This window comes from Carettochelys insculpta, chromosome 6 (assembly GCF_033958435.1).
Source record: "Carettochelys insculpta isolate YL-2023 chromosome 6, ASM3395843v1, whole genome shotgun sequence".
In the NCBI taxonomy this organism is placed as follows: domain Eukaryota; kingdom Metazoa; phylum Chordata; order Testudines; family Carettochelyidae; genus Carettochelys; species Carettochelys insculpta.
In genome coordinates, this window is record NC_134142.1 from 71,510,114 (window position 1) to 71,529,018 (window position 18,905).

The window sequence follows — 18,905 nt, forward strand, 5'->3', positions numbered from 1 at the left end:
GTACATACACATACACATACACATACACATACACACACTCTCCGTCGAAATAAGGGGCCAGCAAAGCCTGCGGACGGGGTCACAGGCTGGACTAGCCCTTCTGGGGAAAGAGCAAGCTGCTGCCTGCACAGCACGAGGTCCACAGAGCCAACAACTGGTTGCAGATGCCGTGCACACAGCACGGACCCCCAGCTGCAGCAGCAGCAAGCAGAAGCCCTGGGCTAAGGGCTGCTGCAGGCGGCGACCATAGAGCCCTGCAGGGGCTGGACAGAGCGTCTCTCAACCCCTCAGCTGATGGCCGCCATGGAGGACCCCGCTATTTCAATGTAGCGGGATGTGGATCGTCTACACATGCCCTACTTTGACGTTCAGCTTCGAAGTAGGGCGCTATTCCCATCTTCAGATAGGAATAGCGATTTCAACATCTCACCACCTAACGTTGATTTCAACGTCAAAATAGCACATGGCGCGTGTAGACGCAACACGTGTTATTTTGACATTGCGCCAGCTACTTCGAAGTAGCTGGCTAGTATAGATGCACACATTGAGTGGAAATATCAAGATAAAACTCAAGAGAAAGTGTAAGACACAGTTTCAAGAAGAGAAGACACATGACTAGGTGAGGTGAGGAAGAAATAGGTACAGAACAGCGCTCAAAGAGAAGATTAGGAATGCTGCCACAGAAAAACACCTAGGTAAGAGAGTCGTAGGGATAGCCACACCAGTAGAAGAGGCAACTGAGCAGACTATTCTGGAAGAAGAGAATATCAGTAAGAACTGGATTACACAGGAAACACTGAAGTTGGTCCAGGAGAAGAGAGCGTTGAAGATCAGAAGTGATGTTTCCGAGAGGGCGGAACATCATAGGGTGAAATGCAATAAGGTAGGAAAGCATCCAGAAAGGATAAGGCTAAATGGTTAGAGGAGTAACATGAAGATATAGATTGGTACTGCAGTGAATGTAAGACCAGAGAGCCGTATAAGATAGTCAGGAATATTAATAGGAAGTAGCAGCTGAAGCAGATGGCAATCAAAGACGGGAACAAAGAGGTGCTCATGAACAAGGAGAAGATTGTGCAGTGCTGGACAAGATATTGCACTGATCTTTACAAAGCACAGTTGAACTTGAGCATCTGAGAGGGACTGATCGAAGAACTGAAAGACGTCTCCACTGAGCATCAAGAACGAGACTGATATTTAGAAGGAGGAAGCAGAAAGAGCAGTAAAACAACTAAAGAACAACAAGAGCCCTGGAAATGATAAGATCATGGGACAGATGATCAAATATAGTGGAGAAAGTATGATTCAGGAAATACACTGACTATGTAATATAGCATGGAAAGAAGGGAAGGCACCTAAGGAATAGACACGATCCATGCTAGTGACAATACACAAGAAAGGAAGTATACTGGAGTGCAAAAACTACAGAACGATTGCCCTAATGAGTCATCTAGGCAAGGAACTGATGAATATCTCAGACGAGCAAGCAGGGTTCAGGAAAGATAGAAGTACCATAAGCAGATACTGGCACTAAGATTGATAGCAGAGAAAGCATGATGAAAGAACAAGAATATCTACACTTGCTTCATCCATTTTCAGAAGGCATTTGACAGTATAGATCAGAAAGTGACTGGGGCAGCGTTGTAGTCGTATGGAGTGGACAGCAGACATACGTTTGTTGAAGGCTATCAATGACAACGCGGATGCAGCAGTGAGAACATGTGGGGAGTTGGGAAGTTGGTTTAGAACGGATACAGGTATGAGACAAGGAGATCTGATATCTCCAAGTATCTTCATCATGCATAAAGAGAGTGATGGAGAAGATCAAGGAAGAGGTAGAAGGGATATATCCATGCATGGGAAAGAATTAACAACTTGAGGTTCACAGATTATACAGTCATCATTGTGGAAGATGAGGAGAAGCTAGTGAAAATGGTGCAGGTGCTAAATGAGGAAGGAAAATCGTACGGACTGAATATGAACATCGATAAACCAAAAACAATGGTATTTGGAGATACGGAAATAGGAAGGAACATCAGTGTAGATGGGATTGAACTAGAGAATTTAGAAAAGTTCACATATCTGGGGAGCAACATAATGTATGATCTAGACTGTAAAAAGGAAATAGCGACTAGATAGTGAAAGCATGAGTGAGTTTGAAGGAGATGGATAAGATCTGGAAAAGCAAAGCAATCAGTTTACGAATGAAGCTGAGCATCTTGAAAACGTGTATTCAGCAACATGTTGTAAGGATGTAAGACATGGGTGACAAGAAAAGATTCTAAGAGAAGAATATTGGTGTTCAAGAGGAGTTTTTATAGAAAGATCCTGAGAATAGGATGGATGCAGAAGGTCATCAACAAGAAATTATATAGGAAGATACAGCCAAAAGAGAATCTGCTGCAGAAGGTTACACAACAGAAGTTACAGCTATTCGGGCATATTTGCAGATTGAAGGATGAACAAAAAAATCAAGACCCTTGTATTCGGCATAATGGACGGTTTAAATAGGAGAGGCAGACCCCACAAACAATGGGTAGATGACATAGTAGATTGGTGTGGAGCTAGTCTACAGAAACTAAGCCACTCCACACAGGAAAGGGAAAGATGGAAGGAAATCGTGAGAGGTGTCAGACACCAATGGGTGCTGAGTCCTTGATGTTGATGATGACGAGTAGAGATCTGGGCCTCCCTTGGTGTTCATGAAGACATCCGTCGTGAACTCCTGTGCACAGTGACGAATATGACTGTTTACCTTGCTGCTGCATCCAATGAACTTAATGAAACTGAAAAGCCACATGGTCCAATGGCTGACCTTCAGTGAAAATAGCGATTTGTTCACTGTTGTCTTGAGAATGATTTTTGACAAAGTGAAACATTTAGTCTAGATCTAAGTAACTGTATTTTACTAAGAGGGTCTGATCATTAGCAATAAATCATATGTAAACTAAGAGTACTCTTTCCTGCTGAATAAATCTTTTTTTTAAATCTATCTATTAAATTTGGTTTTGATGGCCTTTTCCACTTGTAATTCTCATGAACACAAGAATCTCAGGACTGTGCATATTTGCCCCAAGCTGAAAGTATCTAATATTACCTACATGCATCTCTGGAAGTGGGTGCTACTAATTCTGGGGTTTGCCACAGACATTTTGGTCAATCTAGCAGCCACTAATTAACTGGCATAGCCTATCTTCTAGACATCATTGTACAAAATATACAATCATTAAGTGACCCTTTGTATATTAGATCTTCCATGATTTCACAGGTTTCCATCATTCTACACATAAATTCTTGAAACAACTGTAGTTCTCTAACTGGAAGACAAAGAGATTATTGTGGGAATTAGCTGTTCTTCACCGTCAATTTGTTGGCCTTCCTTTCCTGTTCTTTCTTTCAAACAGATTTAGAGAGTACACATTATAAAGCCAGAAGGGAACACGTTAATCATTTAGTCTGACCAGCTACATAACACAGGGCAAAAAATTTGTCCTGAAATAATCCCCACTTAAACTACAACATCTTTCAGAAAAAAACAAAACAAAGAAACAAAAAAAATAATCAAATCTTGGTTTAAAAGTTCGAAGAAATGGAGAAGCCACCACAACCTTACTAAATTATTCCAATGGTTAATTGGCCTTACTGTTAAAAATCTGACCTCTATTTGCAGTCTAATTTAGCCTAGATTGAATTTCCAGCCACTGGATCTTCTTGTCTCATGCACCACTAGACTGAAGACCTCATTACCAAATGTTGGTACTTATGTAGCTATCTACCCATTTTCCCTCACCAACCTTCCTTTGGTTGAAAATAATAGATTGGGCTGCTATAGTACATTATAAAGCATGTTTTCCAATCATCTTATCATTCTTGTGGCTCTTCCCTGTAAAGATCTTCAGATTATTAATATCCTTACTGAACTGGGGACACCAGAACTAGGCATAATAATCCAGGCACAGTTGCATCTGTGCCCCAGAGTTAAACCCCAACAAGTCTATTAGAACCAGGATTCAACATTGTAGGGGAAAGGAATCGGGGCAACAGGGCTGGGTACCACGCTGTCGGTCATGGACTGATGCATGAGTTTGTTCCCGAAGACTTCTTCTGTCTTTGTCTTCTTAAGTAAAACATGGCAGTGGTACTATCATTATTTGAACAGCAAAACATTTTATTTCCTGGGGGTGCAGCGGGAGGGGGAATTCCCAGATATTGTAGAGGACCCTCAAACTCTAGTTGGCAGTCAGCCAGATTGAGTTGCTCTGCAGGCCTTTATAACTGGCATATGCCTAGCACAACTGAAGAGGCAGTGCTCCTCAGCTAGGTAAGCAGGGTTAACTCTTGCGGCACCCACATGGGATGAATATGCCCTATCCCAATTCCTAACAAAGTAAAAACAGAAATTATGTAGGACATACTAAATTCAATTTTAACTATTGCTAACTACATAACTGACTATTTAAAATGTACTTACAAGGACAAAGAAGGCAAGTGTAATAAAAGAGGAGAGCTCCAATTCATGTGTGGCAAGAAGGAACTCAAATTACTTGTGGTGGCCTGAATTTTTTGGCCTCAGTACAAATCACAATGACAAATCACAAGTACAACTGCTATCGTAATAGGTACTCCTAATTAAAATCTCTGTCTTGAGAGTACTGGGTATGCACTCACCAACTACATACTCGTGATGACATATGAAATCATTTGAAGAATTACAACTTATTCAATTTCAATTTCCAGTTGTCAAAGATGGACACTAATCAATAAATCTGAAAAACCATTTACCTTTTCCATGACAGTAGGAAGTAGAAACAGTTCCATGATGGGTGTCTAGGGAAATAACTGTTTTCTCTGATCCAGTAGTCAGTGAAATGAACTGCTCTAAAAAAAATCCAAACAAACAAATTAGTCATTATCTCAATGACATTATTTTATTCTATAGTAGAGCGAGCACCCACCACAGCCCAAAAGGCAACTATAAAAATATAATATGGCACCCTATTAAAGTTAAATATTATACACCCACTGTTTTCAACACTACTAGTCTTTCTTCAGCACCAAAATTGCATCAAATGATAAAAAGCACTTAAATACGGAAGCACTAACAGGTGCAAAAGATTATTTTGACATATACGCTATAAATATACTAAAAAGATATCTGAGAATAAATAAATAAATTCTGACATCTCAGAAACAACTCCAGGTTTAGCAAATTAAAATATCTATTTTTTTCATTGCATCTGTACACAGGACTTATGCTAGTAACACTACTGTTTTGGATCACGAAATTCTGCATTATCCCCCTTAACCATCTCTCATTTGTCTCTACATCTTAAATCCCACCAGTCTCAAATCCCCATAGCATAACTTCTATTCTTCCAGATAAGAAGTTATAAACAGAAAAGTGATGGACCAATTAGCCACAAGAGTACTGGCTGAATCACTGGAACATACTGGGCACTTCTCCATATCAACTTAAAAATTTGGACAAAGCCTCCTGGATCCAAAACCCAAATATTGAGATACTGACATTTCTCACATAAAGCAGTAGAATGAACAGCCACAATAAATTTTGGCTGGCTCAACTCTAGCTACTGAATGGATTTCCAGTAGCCAGTATAAGCCATCGCTATAGAACAGTGTTTCCCAAAGTGTGGTATACAAAAGGATTTCAAGAAGTACATGACAGAAAATAAATTACATGTTCAACCTCTCTAGTCTGCCAGTCTCAGGACCGGAGTCATTCCAGACCAGGGACTTTTCTGGACCAAGGGTGGTCAATTCCACACCGCTGCTGATATTCCAAGCCCCTGTTCTGGTGCTCACCTACAGCTCCCTGACTCCCCACCCCTGCAGACTCCCCAGCTGCTGGTCCCAGCCACCCCTCCCCAGCTGCAGCATCCTCAGGGGCAGCTTCCTTCCCAGCCCGGCTGCAACTCCCTGCCCAGCCCCAGCAGCAGCTTCCCAGGGCCTCAGCTTCCCACACAGTCCTAGCAATAAACTGCTGCACCCCAGCCTGGGGCTTCTCACCCAGTCCTGCTCACTGCAAGTTCAAAGCCTTAGACAGCCTGAGATCTATTTGGACAATCCCTGTTTGAAGATAGGTATGCCATAAGACCTTTTGGCTGAGGAGACAAAGAGTCAGGTCATCTTCTGGAATGGCTGCATTCTCTGCAGGCAGAGGGCCAAGGCCCAGTGGACGTCTAGGGTGTGCCTGGCTCTGTTCCTACCATCTGTATGAGATTGAGGGAAGAAGATGGGTAAGTACACTGGTTTGTTGAATTGAAAAGAAGTAGATACTTTAGGGAGGAATTTAGGATGGGTGCAAAGGTCCAGTTTGTCCTTGTGAAAGGTCATAAATGGTGGTCCCGAAATCAGCGTACTGATCTCCCCTACCCTTTGTGCCAAAGTGATTGCCACAAGGCAAGCTACTTTCATGGACAAGTGCAGCAAAGAGCAGATGGCTAACAGCTCAAATGGTTTGCCGGGTGTGGACCTGAGGACCAGAGTGAGGTCTCATGTGGGCACTGGCTCCTTGATTGGTGCAAAGACATTGCGGAGGCCCTTAAGAACATTAGCAGCTGCCAGCACCACTGTAACGTTCACAGAGCCAGTGTTTGCTTTCTTTTTGCCAGCTTGCTCTGTGGTACTAGGACAGCAGCTGTGTCAAAGCACTGCGCCATCTTCAAGGTGGGGTCAGTCCTCTCCATCTTTCGCCTTTTTGGCGAAGCACTTGAGGCCGCCTCCTTAAAAGCAGGGAGGGCAGCAGCACAGTGATTAGAGCTGATCAATTTCACCACCCAAGAGACAGACCTCGAGAAAGTGAGAGACCTCTTCTTAACTCCAGGGGATTTCCCCTTATCTCTAGGGCTTATCCCTGTCAAAGCCCTGTAAGTAGCCTCAGCCCCCTGTGGGCTATGCCTGACAGGGGAGTTGTTGTGGTCCATAGGTGTGAAAGCCTGCTCCATGTGCCAGATAAGGAGCTGCTCTTGCCTTCCTCTCCTGAGCTGTTTTGTCAATTTCCTACACTGTGGACAGCCTTCTGTGTTACGATGCTGACCCAGACACCGTATACAGAAAAAGTGGCTGTCAAACTGAAATGAAGGGGCCACAAGAAGAGCACATTTGAAATCCCAGTAAGCTGGTCATGAGTGAAACTGATGAGACTGACTGCACTATGGAGCGGAGCCACTGAAAGTGGCTAGAGACGCTTGGGACTAGCCGTGTCTGTGGCTTTCCCTCATTGTCTTCTTGTTCTTGTTATATTTAGTAGTTATTTAAGATAAGCTGTTCTGATTTTCATTTTTTTTTTCAGGTGACTGAGGCAGGGGGTGCTCTTGCGACTGAAGCCAGCGACGAACGGAGAAGAACTGAGGAACTGGCTGCCCACACATGCACAGTAAGTGCCAAAGGCATTTCGCACCTGTGGCCTGGGAGCACAGGCAGCTGGGGGTGGGGCAGCCACTGCTACCCACAAATCTTTGGCCAGTGGGCACAGCAGCGCTGACGCACCTAAAGGTGGAACACCTATGGGGACCCTGGAAGAAGAATATCTGATTTCTGCTCTTAAGGGTATGTCTACACTACATGTAGATCAACCATTCAGCATCGAAACATCATGGGGCCTAGTGGGGATGTGAGTAATTGAACTATCAGGGGTCAACAATCGACCTCTGTGCTCCTCAATCTCACGAGGAGTAGTGGAGGTCAGTGGGAGAGTTTCTCCCATCAACTTCCCTCAGTGAGGCTAGACAGATATGTCAATTATAGTAACAGAGAGGGAGCCATGCTAGTCTATATACTATCAAAAAAAAGAGCAGTCAAATAAACTCTCTGAACTTGAAATTATCATCAAACAGGCATCCACGCGAGACCCCACAGTACAAGGCTTTACCTGTGTTAGACAAGAAATTTATAAAATGCACTTCCACTTTCTACAAAAAAGAAAAGGGAATACATTTTCTACTTTACTTCATACCTCAGGATACTTCAACCACAATAACAACAGCTTGAATAATAATATTGTTAACCTTTCCAGCTACCAACTCAGCCCTGCAGAAGAGTCTCTCTTATCCTGGGGTCTTTCCTTCTGGCCTACTTCCTCCATGAACTTAATACAATTCTGTGGCAACCTTGAAGGCGTCTTTCGCTGCCTCCGTCTAAAGGAATTTTTCCAGCACACCTATGAACAACAGTCTGACTCTCTCGACCCACCCCACCAACAACAAAACACGATGAACTCTATGTGGACTCCCCCTGAGGGTCGTGGTGAAAGCCTGGATTTCTACATGCAATGCTTCTGCAAACCGTGCTCAGGCTGACATTATACACAAACAATGCCAAATGACACACAATCTCAACAAAGCTGAACGCTACGCTGTCTACAGTCTCAAAAAGAACCCAGACATTATAATCAAACCAGCTGACAAAGGGGGTGCTGTTGTCATCATGAATAAGTCAGACTATGAACAGGAGGCAGCCAGACAACTCTCCAACACCACATTTTACAGACCTCTCTCCACTGATCCCACTTTGGAATTCCAAAGGAAATTACAACTCCCCGCTGCTACTCGGGATCTTATTCACTTAGACACACCATCTGAGCCCCAGCCTGGATTATCCTATTTATTTCCCAAAATCCACAAACCTGGAAACCCCAGACACCCTATCATTTTGGGTATTGGCACCCTTACCCCCAGACTATCCAGTTACGTGGACTCCCTCCTCAAACTCTATGCCACCAACACTCCCAGCTATCTCCAAGATACCACCGACTTCCTGAGGAAATTACAAAACACTGGAAAAAGTTCCTGATAACGCCATCCTCGCCACAATGGATGTAGAGACTCTGTGCACTAATATTCCACATAAAGACGGATTACGAGCAATCAGGAATACCATCCCTGATGTCACCACAGCCAATCTGGCGTCTGACCTCTGTAATTTTGTTCTCACCCACAATTATTTCCGATTTGGGGACAATTTATGCCTCCAGATTAGTGGAACTGTTATGGGCACCCACATGGCCCCACAATATGCTAATATATTTATTGCTGACCCGGAACAACAATTCCTCAGCTCTCATCCCCTATTACCTCTCCTCTACTTAAGATACATTGATGACATCTTTATGATTTGGACCCATGCTATAGAGACTCTAGAAGAATTGAATTCCACAGACACTTCAATAATCTGCACCCCACCACCAACTTATGTCTCAATTACTCCAACAAGAGATATATTTCCTGGACACGACAGTACAAATCAAGGATGACCTGATCGGTTCCACACTCTACCGAAAACCCACTGATCACTATACTTACCTACATGCTTCTAGCTTCCATCCTGCGCACATAACTAGATACATTGTTTACAGTCAAGCTCTTAGGTACAATCGCATTTGCTCTGATCCAACTGACAGAGACCAAAAACTACAAGATCTTTACCAAATATTCACAAACCTGAATTACCCACCAGGAGAAATGAAAAAAACAAATCGACAGGGCCAGATGAATACCCAGAGACCAGCTACTCCAAGATAGGCCTGAAAAAGCCAAGAACAGAATACCACTGGTCATCACCTACAATCCCCAACTCAAACCACTGCAACGCATTATTAAAGACCTACAACCTATTCTTAATCAGGACGCCTCACTCCAGAAGGCCCTAGGTGATAGGCCTGTTCTCTCCTACAGACAACCTCCCAACCTTTGAGGATCCTCACCAACAGCCACAGTCTATACCCCAGGAATACCAGTCCTGGAACCCTTCCTTGCAACAAAGTCCGCTGCCAGCTTTATCCACATATCTTTTCTGGAAATGCCATCACTGGACCTAACCAGGTTATGCACAGAATCACGGGCACATTCTCATGTTCCTCAACTAACATCATATATGCCATCATGTGCCAACAATGCCCAGCTGCTTGGTATATTGGACAGATTTCTAACTCCCTTAGACAAAGAGTTAATGGGCACAAAACAGACATAAAAACACTCCAGATCCACAAACCGGTTAGTCAACATTTTAATGGAGTGGACCATCCTGTTAATGACTTAAGAGTTTGCGTGTTACTGAAAAAAAATTTCACACCACTATTGAAGGGAGACAGCCGAGCCGTCTTTGATATTCAAATTCGGCATATTAACACGTGGTTTGAACCAGGATGGAAATTTTCTGAGTCACTATAGGGGCTCATTTGCATACTTGGCTTAATCTAATTCTTAACCTTCCCCCCCCCCCACCTTCTACCTCTCTACTCTCTGATTTGCTCACCTTTATCATTTTTTTCTGATTTGTCCTCCTTGATTACTGCTTTTGGTTCGCTGTGCTTTAAATATTGAGTCTGTTCTGGTCTGGCTATGGCCTGAAGAAGTGGGTCTCCCCCATGAAATCTCACCTAATAAATTATTTTTTTAGTCTTTAAAGTGTTACTTGACTGCTTATATGTCAATTATAGTGATTCTTGCTATGACTGACTTTAAGGTCTACGGTAGACCTGGCCTAACATTCCTTAAATTATGCTTTTCATTCATTAACTGATAGATTTGGGACTGATTTGCCATTGCCAAAAGTAGCTTACTTCACGCAACATGTTTTTAAAACACACACTTCTTTAAATCACAGTTAGAAATCACCATATTACATTTACTGTCAAATTTGCCACAGGTACATGGTCTAGGGATCACAGAATGGTTAAACTTCAAAAGTAGTTCATATTCTGCACTGACTCATTGAGTAAATCGGGCACATCTTGATCTCAACATACCTCAACTTTTCCACAGCAAAGAATTTAATACTAATCTACTTCACTAAACCATACGACGCTTAATTTATTAATGCATTCAAATCCTTGGAAGAGGTTACAAAGAAATATAAAAATTAATAGAATTCTACACAAATCCAAAGTAAATTACAGTATTTTGCCAAATTATTTTGATATTTAACCCTTTCATTAGTGTTAAAATATTAACTTTTAATATGAAGAATGAACAGAAAAAGACATAAATGCTTCTTAATCATATGTCTGACAAAATAAACAGGAAAAATTACAGTAAGCAACTATGACCATGATGTATGATCCTCCACAAGATCTAGTCTACCATAGAAAAACCACCATCTCCCTATCAATCTGCCGAAGGCACACTCCACTACCAAATAGCATCGCCTCAGCCTGTTAAACTGCTACTTACTGCTGTCCAGGTGCCCCCTGTAAGCTTCAAAAGGCAGGGATGCAAGGAGTAACCCGGGTCTCCCAGGATCACTATGAGCATGTCCACATCCCAAACTGTAATTTTGCGGGTCTGGAAAGAAAGTCCACACCTGCGTCATTCTGTATAGGCCAGTATTCCTGAAGATGCATGTATCATGCACCTTTCCAGGACACCCTGCAGTACTATCAAGAAGAATCACTTTCTGTTGACAAGCTATGTGGCAAGATGGGTTGGCGCTGCAATTGGAATATATGCGCCCTTGGTTGCCCCCCAGAGTTAAGGAAGCCCACCATTGCAAATCCAGGCACAATTTTATGGACATTTTCCAGAGTTGACCCTCAGCAGCAGAGTAAAATTTACTGCCCTGCACACTTACAGTAGTGAAGACATAGCAGTTAACTTCACCTCTCCAAAGTGATTTGCAACAGCTAGGTAGCAAACAAGAGTTGCCAGCTCCCACACAGCAATGCCCATGCTTTTCAACCAAGAGGGCAGCTGTCATTCTGGTGTCTTTGCACTGCAGTTCGGGGACCAGCTAAGTACACAGAATCAAGAAAGTTGCTTTATGCATCCTAAACTTCTGTAGCCACTGGTCTTAATCCCAGACCTGCATGGGAGCGTTATCCCACCACTGAGCTCTGGTTTACCTAGCCCAAAAGTGGCCATCTATCTGATACAGCTTCTCTGAGTGTGCCAAACGAAACAGGTTGCTGATGTGCACCTCACACAAATTATCATCCACCTGTGACTGTTCTTCCTCTACCAATAATTTCAAGAATAACCCTGCTGCAATGCATGTTTTCACGGCACTGAACAGAGCATAAGAAAGTGTGGAATCCATGTTTTTCTGCTGAAGATGCTGAAGTGCACAGCAAAGAATGGCAGTTGTAAAAAATGGTGCAAAAGGAAGCTGGAAACACTAAACAGTTGGACAATTCACTTAATGACTGGTAAAGTGCCTTGTTTTTCCTGTAAGTTTAGAAGGCCGCTGGTACTAGAAAGACATGTGACCGTACTACCAGGTACTAAAGCCATTTTGATCTAGTGTGTTTTTCATGGAGGGAGGGGTTTAGAGAAAGAAGTTTACATTTGTGATGGTTTGGTATATCTCATGAGAGAATAAACCTCCATTTTGTGGTTGTACCCACCCCATTTCTCAGAAGTGTGTCCGTCCTATGACAAAATCTATTTAAACAATGAGAAAGTATCAGGTTTTGTCGTCATCCTGCTTTGGAATCTGTCTGACACATCCTACGAAGAAACGAAGAGCTGTTAAAGGCTGTAGACCCAAATCAGAGAAAAAGAACAGCTCTGGTCTGAAAATTTTACCTGACATGAGAATAGCTCTTTAGGGTAAGAATATGTATGCAGTAAGTCTGTCAGGTCCAAGAAAAGTACATAGAGCAGAACTTGGATCTGTATGCCATCTTTATGGACCTGACCAAGGCATCTCACACCATCAACAGAGAAGCCCTGTGGATTATCCTGTCAAAACTTGGCTGCCTGAGAAGATTCATTAACCTCATACGCCTGTTCCACAATGACATGACTGGCTTTGTTCTTTCAAATGGCGAGTCCTCAGATCTATTTGAGATATCCAATGGTGTGAAGCAAGGGTGCGTGCTGGCCCTAGTGTTATGCAACCGCTTTTTCACGTGCATTCTCAGCCACACAGTTAGGGACCTGGACCATGGAGTCTACATAAAATACAGACTTGATGGGTCACTTTTCGACCTTTGTCGTCTGAATGCTAAAACCAAGACGCTTGAGAGGCTCATCCTTGAACCCTTTTTGCTGATGACCGTGCACTTATGGCACACAAGGGAATCTGATCTCCAGCTCATCGTCAACAAGTCTGCTGATGTCACTCGCCTCTTTGGTTTGACCATCAGCCTAGGAAAGACCCAGGTACTGTTTCAACCTGCTCCAGGATCTGCTGCTCTCCCTGCTACAATCTTTATTGAAGGAACAGAGTTAAAAACAGTACAGGAGTTCAAGTACCTTGGCAGTGTGATAGCCAATGATGGCTCCCTTGACAAAGAAATCAATGCCAGAATCTGCCAGGCCAGATGGGCACTAGGATGTCTGAGAGCGTGAGTGTTGAATCAGCACAATATCCAACAGTCTGCTAAACTGAAAGTGTGCAGAGCTGTAGTTCTGCCCAGTCTCCTGTATGGCTGTGAAACCTGGACCTTGTACAGAAAAAATATAAAACTGCTGGAGCGCTTCCACACTCGCAGCCTGAGGTCAATACTGCACATTCGATGGCAAGATGGAGTTACAAACCTGGAAGTCATGGACAGAGCAGGAACCACGAGCATTGAAGCCATGATTCTGAAAGCCCAGCTTCACTAGACAGGGCACATCATATGAATGGAGGAGTCATGAATCCCTAAGCAACTCCACTACAGTGAACTCTCCCAGGGCAAAAGGAATCAAGGTAGGCCTTGCAAGAGAAAGACTGCGTGAAGGCCAACATTGCTCATTCTGGTTTAAAACCAGATCAGCTAGAGCAGCATGCAAAAGACCAAACAGGCTGGCGTGCTCTCGTATGACACACGTATGACAACTTTGAAGAGCAGCGACGTGTATGCCTCATTGATGCTCGTGAGAGGAGGAAAGCAACAGCAGCAGCCGCACCAACACACCCAGGACAATTCCCTTGCCCCCACCGTGAATGCCCATGCTATTCAAAGTTTGGACTCCTCAGTCACATGCGAGTCCACAACGGATGAGCCTGTGCAAGCTCAAGACACCATCGTCGCACACGACGGACTACATACATACATGCATGCAGTAAGTCTCTTTGGGAAGTTAGAATTAACTATGCATTTTCTTTTCATTTCAATTTGGTAACTACTGAAAACACATCTATTTTAACTTATAACCACTTAAATCCTACAAAATTCAGACCCTTGATTTCAGAAGAGCAAACTGACTCCCTGAGGGAACTGATGGGCAGGATCCCCTGGGAGGGAAATATGAAGGGGAAAGGAGTTCAGGAGAACTGACAGTATTTTAAAGAAGCCTTACTGAAGGTACAGAAACAAACCACCCCCATGCGCAGTGAGAAAAGCAAATATGGTAGGCAACCAGCTTGGTTTACCAGGGAAATCCTTGGCAAGCTTAAACTCAAAAGGGATACATATTAGAAGTGGAAACTTGGACAGATGACTAAGAAGAAGTATAAATACATTGCTGCAGAATGCAGGGAGTAATCAGAAAGGCAAAAGCACAACTGGAACTAAAGCTAGCAATGGATGTGTAGGGTAACAAGGATTTTAACAACTAAGAGCATGATCAGGGAGAGAGTGTGGAGCCATTGCTGAATGAGGGAGGGAACTTGGTGACAGATGATGTGGGAAAAGCTGAAGTACTCAGTGCTTTTTTTGACTGTCTTCACGGACAAGATCAGCTCCCAGATTACTGCATTAGGCAATGTAGTATGGGAAGGAGCTGGGCACTCCCACTTAATGGAGAAAGTGTTCCCGAGAGACTGTTTCCCCAGAACAATACTAGTGACACCTCCTGTTGACATGGCTCAAATATAGGTCTATGTAAGGTTCACCACAGAGATGAAAAACACGATTGAGTGCCACTGTGTCTGTCTCCCACTCGTGCTGGTTGCTGAATGCAAGGCTAAGGGCTTCCGCAGTCACATTCAGTACTCTGGGAAGGTATGTGGCAACTGGAGTTAGAGAGTGCTGGAAACACTAAGTCCAAAGATTGAAGGCCTCCACGCAGAGGGACTGCAACCTTATGCTGCCCTACTGGTTGATGTCGTATATGCAGGTGTTGTCAGTCAGGATGTTGACTATGTACTGGAGAAAATGCTGGCAAGCATACCAAACCACCCTGTGCTCTAACAGATTTATGTGGAGTATGTGTTCAGTGAAGGACCACTTGCCTTGGACCATAAGAGATCCCAAACGGGCACCCCATCCCATAAGGGAGGCATCCATAGTAATGGTAAGAAAACGGGATGGTTGATGAAACAGCAGCCCAGTTAAGGCATTTCTCGAGTCTGTCCACCATTGTAGGGAGGCGAAAAGGCACCGCAGAATGACCACTGATTTGGACAGTGGGCCTCTGGACAGGGCCAACCAAGATTGGAGACACTGCATGTGAAGTCTGGCCAGTTGACAATGAATGTGGTGGCTACCATATGCCCCAGGAGGTTTAGGAAAATCACAAGTCGTGACACTGGGGGATACTCATACCATCCGTACAAGGTCAAGAAGAGCTTCAAACCTGTGGGTCAGAAGAGTGGCACTGGCCACGGTACTGTCTATGCAAATCCCTATGAACTCCAGTGTCTGAGTAGGCTGAAGCATGAACTCCTCATAGTTGATATGGAAGCCAAGACTGAGTAGTACAGACCATGTGGAGTGCTTCTGGCAGTAAAGCACACTTTATAAGACAATCATCCAGGTATGGAAAATTATAACTCCAAGACATTGAAGGTGGGCAGCCACAACCACTAGAGTCTTTGAAAAAACCCTGGGCACAGTTGACAGCCCAAATGGGAGGTACTGGTACTGGTGGGACCCCATCATGAAATGCAGGAAGCACCTGTGTGCCAGGTGTATCATGATATGAAAATAGGTGTCTTGTACATCAAAAGCCAGTTTTCTTTGCCCAGTGCCAGGATAATTGTCTGAGGATCACCATTCTGAAACATTGATAGAGGACATACTTGTTGAGCCTCCTCAGATCGAGAAGGGGTCTCCGCCCATCATCCTTTTCCGGTGTTAGGAAGTATGTGTTGTAAAACTCCCTACTATTAAACTAGGTTGGAACTGGCTCTATGGTGCCTGGGTGCAAAAAGGGGTGCACCTCTTGGTGAAGCAGATTCTAGTGAAAGGGGTCCCTGAAAAGGGACAAGTGGGGGGCGGGTAGGCGGGACTGAAGTAAAGGGGATGGAGCAGCCATGGGCAATGAGCTCCTGCGCCCATTTGTCCAATGTTACGGCATCCCACTGGTGGAAGAATAGGAGGAGGCGGTGCTAAAATTGTGGGTGACCTGAAGATGCAGTGACTGGAGCTGGAAGATATTTCGGACACCCACCCAAAACTTGAAAACTGCTGTTTGGAGGCCTGTAGACACAGCAGAATGTTGAGGCTTGTGACATTGGGGTCTGTAACTCTGCCTGTTGTCACAGGGCTGCTGCTGCAACTATCTGAACTGCTCTCTGGGCTTCTGGAAAGAGTAGTATGCCCACTTAAAAAGGGAGGAGTGTGCATCTGCAACTTGTGCAGAGTAGTGCAAGAGTCTCTGCAAACAAATTTGCCCTATCAAACAATAGGTCTTCCACCTTTTGTGGAAGTTCTTTCAAGATTCAAGGATTGCAGCCAGGAGATCCAGCACATTACAATGGTGGAGACTGTAACCCTGGTTGCTATGTCTGCCACATCCATGGCAAATTGGAGCACTGTGCATACAATGACATGCCCCTCCTGGATGACATTGAGCAGGATGGGACATTGCTGATAGGGCAGAGATGGGACCAACTTTTGTAATTTAGAATAGTTAGAGTGGTCGTAATCCACCAGCATGGTTGTGTAGTTTGTTGCCCAAAGAAAGAGGGTCCTGGAGGAGTAGACCTTCCAACACATACTGTCCCACTTTTTATTGTGTGGTGGGTTGACTTGAAAGTGGGATACGTAGATCTCTGCCATATCACATCCATGACCAAGTAATTCAGTTGCAGATGTATAAAAAGGAAGTCCACATCCTGGGGTTGACAAGAAATATTTCATTGTCTCCACTTGTTGGTGAGGCAGAGCGAGAGAGGCCAATGTTTGTCATATGACCTCCATAGGGTCCATGATGGCCTCATCCATTGGCTGGGCAGTCCTGGAGAAAGTGGGTGGCTAGAGAATACAGAGCAATCAATATTGTACCTCCTGAAGCCAGAACCATCGTTTTTAAAAGATCGTGGAAGGTCCCCAGTGGAGACACACACATGACAACATAATCGGGCAAAGAGGAGGAATGGTGCACCAGAGATTTGTCCTCACCCTCAGAGAAAGTCTTCCATGCCAGACTCTTGAGATAGTGGATATGTGGCTGAAGTTGTATGGTGCAGCGAGGCAAGGAGGATCCATGAATGTAGTTGAGGGAATCGGATGGTGTTGGATGCAATGGGAACATGGGTCCCAGGAACACCAGTGCCCGACATGGTGTGGTAGGTATGGGTAATGATGGGCAAACCAAGGAGGAGATGGTGGTGGGTAGGCAAGGGCAACAAGAGCATCCTCTCAGTGGAAGCATGTGGGACTGGAGTGCTTCAATGAAAACATGCTGTATTGGTCTGAGCCCCAACCCCACCTGGGGTGGGCAGTTTAGCACCTGATCGCTAGGAGAACAAGGACCTGAGTGACGAACATGGGATGGAGGCAAAGCAGGAGGCCTGGTGTCATGGAGCCATGGAGCCATGGATGGGATCTCCTCGATGCCACCCATTCCTTTCCTAAGGAACGGGGTGCAGAGATAGCCAATGTAGCTTCAGTGCCTTGGCCGGTGCCAAGCAGGCACGGGGCAGTACCTTGGCCCTTGACTTCCTCGGTGCCGAGTGCAGTGCCATCTTAAAGCAACACAGAGAGCTGGTGTGGTGCTTCTTAGATGCTGCATCTGGCGCCAAAGACCTCTTAGGGATAGATGTTTGGTGTGGCCATAGTCAGTGGTGCTGACAGCATTGGTACTGAGTGTTTATGACTTGACTCCGAATGCATCCATTTCTGCAGCGCCGATTTAGACAGTGCCAAGGATGGCATGCTGGGCTTATCAACTGGCAAGGCCTGAACAGATGGAACCAGAGTCCAGGATCATGGTAAGAAATGCCAACTTTTGTGGCCAGCATCTTGGAAGAGGTAGAGAGACATACACTGTCTGTCCCACTCAGCTCCGTTCCAGTCTTGGCAGCAGAGGATAGCTAAACTTCTCAGAGCTACATCTTCAGCATATTGGCCCTATCCTACTGAGCCTGCACAGTGAGGCTGGAGCAGTGGGTGCACTTCTGTGTCCAGTTAGCCTCGCCCAGGCACCTGATGCAGGATGAGTGCCCATTGGAAGAAGGCATTGCATTCCTGAAGTTTGCTCAGCACTTAAAGTGATGGCACAGCAAAACTACACTGTTTGTTTGTTTGTTTTAACATAGGGTAAGAAAACTTTGAAAACATGAAGCACTATGCATTATAACAACACTAAATAAACTTTTCCTTGCTCTGCAGTGAGAGAGAGAAGTGCTCCATCTGGTGCTGAAGTCAGTAGAAAAGTAACTGAGGGTCCTGCTTTTGCAAGGAAATGCTACGGTGTGTGCACAGCATGGGAAACCACAGCTAATGAAGAATCTCCCATTGCCAGCATGAGGATGCACTGACAACCAGAGCAGAGCACACACAGGGACACTACTTGAAAAGTTTCCTGTTCAAAGTGACTGTATAGGTGGTCAGCCCTACAAGAGTTTTCACATGCTGCTGGTACTGACAAAAGTTCAGTCCCAAATGTCAGAAAATGTATCCTTGCTGAGGAAGACACCAGTACCAGGGATTTATGGGAGGAACAACAGATAGCTGGACTTCATCTTGAGTAAGTGATCAGCCCCGACAGTGACAGGAAAGAGCTGCTGCACTGTATGTTTCAGGTGTCACAGGTACCAACCAAGTGAGAGTCAACGCCACAGAAGCAACAAGA

General features: G+C 44.5%; 1 protein-coding gene across 3 annotated transcripts in view; it reads right to left on the reverse strand.

Moving 5' to 3' along the window:
- Positions 1-18,905, reverse strand: part of FUT8 (fucosyltransferase 8) — a 228,983-nt gene that overhangs the window by 153,241 nt on the left and 56,837 nt on the right. For all 3 annotated transcript variants that reach the window (XM_074997231.1, XM_074997230.1, XM_074997232.1), the window contains exon 3: positions 4,783-4,878. The gene's annotated coding sequence lies outside the window, so the exon portion shown is untranslated. The remainder of the gene's footprint in view (positions 1-4,782; positions 4,879-18,905) is intronic.